The sequence below is a fragment of the Parus major genome, chromosome 4, assembly GCF_001522545.3.
Source record: "Parus major isolate Abel chromosome 4, Parus_major1.1, whole genome shotgun sequence".
Lineage (NCBI taxonomy): Eukaryota > Metazoa > Chordata > Aves > Passeriformes > Paridae > Parus > Parus major.
This window is the reverse complement of record NC_031771.1, coordinates 61,356,397-61,360,545: the sequence shown is the minus strand read 5'-3', so window position 1 is coordinate 61,360,545 and position 4,149 is coordinate 61,356,397. Positions and strand designations below refer to the sequence as shown.

Sequence of the window (4,149 nt, the reverse complement as noted above, 5' to 3'; positions counted from 1 at the left end):
GTATGTGAGCAAGACTTGTCCTCTGTGGAGACAGCCTGGGGCCCTTCTCACTGAGCTCTTCCCAAGTAAAGCTGCAGGTGGAGGCAGCTTGGCCAAGCCCAGCTTCACTGCTCTTAATTTTAAGCATGCACCAAGGTGTCTGTGTGAGAAGCCCTAGCCCTGGCCCCGCTGTCAGTGCTGGAAGGGTATCCATCCCCTCAAAAGGGCAGATGAGATCACCCCAGTCTGGACTTGAGTTTCTCCCTTCCACTTCTGGGAGCAGGGGAAGGCACTTCAGGCGCGTTTGGTGGGGAACCAGACTTGCTTGGGTAGCACTCATCACCTTCCTGGAGCAAGGGGCTTCCTTCCACTGAGCATCACCACCAAGTGTTTTAGGGCAGGTTATTTTTCGTGGGAGTTGCAGCCCTGATTGCCCAGAAGAGCATAAGTGGGCATTGTTCCCCCCACATTGTTGCCTGGCTCTCCACTTTTCCCAACTCCTTCTTACCTCATCCTCCCCTTGCTGGCTAGAGAGCTGTAAGCCGCTGATTAGCACTTCATTTGACAAACAGGAAGTGAGGAAGAAAAGCATCATTTTCAGAATTAGAGCCTCGGAATGAATTGAAGAAAGAAAGGGGGAAGAAGGAAAAAAAAGAAAGCGAGCCTTGCACACTTTCCTAATTGCTCGTTAGAACCAATGGCCTTTGTGGTTCCTTCCCCCTGTGTCTTCTTTATAAAAACGTTTGCACAAGACATTGCTATTGTCTGCCAGACAGCCTCAGGGTAGGACAAAATGAACTAATTGATTTGCAGTTATGTCGTGGTGAATAGTGCTAAACATCCATCTGCGGATTCCTTGTGAGGAGTGATTAATAATTTGTACTCCTGGGCCTGGAAGCCTGAATACCCTTTTTTCATGTAAAACTGAAGCGTTTCATTCTCTCAGCATCACAGATATCTCGTCTACATTGTGGGTCACAAGGACGAGGTCAGGAGTGCCGTGCTGGCGATGTTGTCTATGTGTGGGTAAAACCCAGCACGGTGGTGGGATTAATGGGAATTTGTCAGGCTGACACACAGTACTGTACAGCACTCCTGCTACAGCCATCCCAGTGCAGATGTTCCCCATCCCTTGCCATTGTTCCAGGGACAGAGGATTCTACACGTGTTTTCAAAGAGAGAGCTGGGAGATTTAAAATGTATTTCAAACACAGAATCAAAACCTAAATTGAGATAGTTTAAGGAATTAGGACTTGGATTCGAATTTCAGGGCTTTTCTGAGCATTGTTTCCATAACCACCAGGAGGAAAATCCCAGCACCAAACACACCAAGTGCTGAGGAGTTTCAAAGGTCAATCCAAAAAAATTTTACTCAAGTACCACCTACATGTTGAAAGACTCATGCAAAATACCTTAAACTGCCAAGTACAGGGGGGTCTGCAAGACCTCTCTACAGGAGGACCTGCTTTACCAGGATATTCCTCCTGTGCAGTCAGAGCTGCACACTTCCATAATTTAAATGGTGAGCCCAAGGCTGTGGGCACTTTGTCTGAGCCCAGTCAGCTGTGACAGCCTGTGATCCTCTCTCCTAGCCACGTCTTAGGGTCTTCGTGGTTGTGTCCCCAACTCCACCACTCATTCTTGGTCCTTCCCACCTTCACCTGGAATGAAAAGCTCGTGGCTGCTCTCTGAGCCATTTCCTGCTTCCTAATGAAATCTATTGGCCTCCTGGGGAGAAAAAAAACATTGACTCAGCCAACTCTTAATGAAGTCATCTGTTTTCATGGTGTTACTGGTGCCCTCTACTTTCCCAGCTCATTAAAAAAATTAACAACCTTAAGATACATCCAGAGATCCAGAGATGAGATCCAGTTGGTCAGAGTAAACCAATTTCAGTGGAAAAAACCCTTTGTCTTTCCCCTGTGACCCATTTTTACTTCTGTCTAGATTATCTACATTTTATCCCATGCTTTGAATATTTTGTCTGAGTGTATCTGCATTGACAAACAGATGCCTTGCTGTCAGCTTGCTCCCTGGCTGGTTTGCACTGCTGCTGCTCTCTGAAATCAAACCAAGGCATAGTTCTGGGGATGGCTCTCTCCAGGACCTGATATATCAGATTTGGCTCCCTTTGTGATTCACAGTCCCACAAACCCACCTCAAACATACCTGAGGAGGTGTTGCACCTTTAAATGTTTCCTGATGCTCTGCTGTGTATTCACCACTGATCCCATTCATGTCCCATGCCATGGAAACCAGACTGTCAGAGTGCCCACACCACTGGGTCTGAGGGTCAAAGACTGACTGCTGTCCTTTGGGAGAAGCATGCACACAGTTTATCCCTCCGAGACAAATAGGCAGAAGGTGCAAGATAGATTTGTTTCATTATGCCATGTCTGGGTCAGGTTTCCTTCTTGGAAGCCTGGGATGAAGCCCTTACAAGCACTTCTCTCCTGGCAGTAACCAGTAGGGCAAAAAGAGACAAAGGTTTTTTAAAAGAGTGCACAAAACCAAAACATTTACATGGTAGAAAAAGGCTAGAACATTTAATAATTCAATTTTCTCAGACACAAATGGCCAGCCTGGTGATACCTGGTTGTTTTCCTCTCCTGACAGGTAAGAGCTTCTGGGGAAATTATCTCTTCCAAGTAAAAGTAATTACTGTAAGTGCTTTGCAAGAGTATCTTTGGGTAATGTATTTGATATAGTTCTGAAAATTATTTTGTGAGAAAATAATGAGCTAGGAGAAGACAAAGTGCCTATTTCAGATAATTTTTCCTATTACCTTTCGGAGGTGATGGGCTCTGGCCACTCATTAAATATAATGCAAAAACTTTATAAATATGTGGTGCTGTAAAAGGAATGAGATTAGACTGGATGGGGCTTCGAAAAAAGTATCCATTTAGAAGAGTGTTTGCAAGATTGATGATCTCAGGGAGTTCTGCAGACCAAGGGAAGGAGCAAGGCTTTGGGTATACTGTCATATTATTTCTTTTATTTTTCATTTGGGGCATCTTGGGCTGATTTAGCACACTGCAACACAATGACCTGAACTTAAACAGATGAAAAGGACAGATTTGGATGCTCTATGGTGACACACTGTTTGTAATCCATGGTCTTGAATGACAGTATGAGTCCTTATTCTGAGAGTAAGAACAGAGGGTCAGCATTTCCACACTGCTGAGCTCACTTGCAAAACTTATTTCTACAGTAGATTACTGAGGTCAAGAGTATAATCCAATTCAGAAAAATCAGTGGGAACATAACAGGAAGCATCATTAATGACTAATGATGCTTTCTGTTATGTCCCCACTGATTTTTCTGAATTTAACATTCATTTGTGCAAATCCATACAGTATCTACACCTTAACAATGGAAGCAGTTTGTGACTGTTCACGTCAAAAATGATACAGCAGCAGTATGGACAAAGATAAAAAATAGGTCAGATCACAATAAGCTAAAGGAGACAGCTCCTTACCCCATGTGTGGTTCAGTTGAGGAGCCTTTCACAGAAGTGGTGGGTGCAGGAAGCAAGTTGAAAAAGCATTTAGATATGACGAAAAAAAAAAAAACACTGGGGACTATTAAAAAAGAACATACCACTATTAAAATAAAAAGCTCCCAAAGTCCCATGTCCCACACTGCTGGAGTGGGAGGAGGATGTTCTGGAGTGGTATCACTGCTTGTTATCCTAAAGCTTTGGTCCTCCCTGTGCCCCCTCTTCAGCTGTGGAAAAACAATGGGTCTGCGGCAGTAACAGAACCAAAACCCCCATCTCCTGAGCCCTTTCCTTGATGCCTGTGGGCAGCTGACAAATTGAACCCACCGAATCTAGCTTTATCCCAAGCTAGAACGCAAAGTCAAAAATATGGGCTTTGTTTAGTGAGACAAATGAAAATTGTTAAACTTCAGCTTTCCATGCAGAATTGCAACATCTGGCAGGCAGGTAAAATTAGCCACTCAAAACCAGAGGTGTAGCACTTGTCGAAGCAGAAAGGCAGGATCGGAAACGTGGATCCTTAATGCCAAGTGTGTGTGTGTCTGTCCAGCCCTGCTGGAGGAGGAGATGCTCTGGGGGCCGCGTCCCGCTCCAGAGCAGAGCTGAGGTTCTGCACCAAAACCCGCACGGAAGAAGCAGCGGTGGGACAGCAGCACCCAGCTGCAAAATTC

General features: G+C 45.0%; 1 long non-coding RNA gene across 1 annotated transcript; it reads right to left on the bottom strand.

The window, feature by feature from the left end:
• Window positions 1-676: 676 nt before the first annotated feature.
• On the bottom strand, window positions 677-3,543 carry LOC117244257. The gene is made up of 3 exons (XR_004496995.1): window positions 3,458-3,543; window positions 2,149-2,291; window positions 677-1,707 (listed from the first exon to the last, which is right to left on the bottom strand). It is a non-coding gene; the product is annotated as an uncharacterized LOC117244257 (long non-coding RNA).
• Window positions 3,544-4,149: the final 606 nt, after the last annotated feature.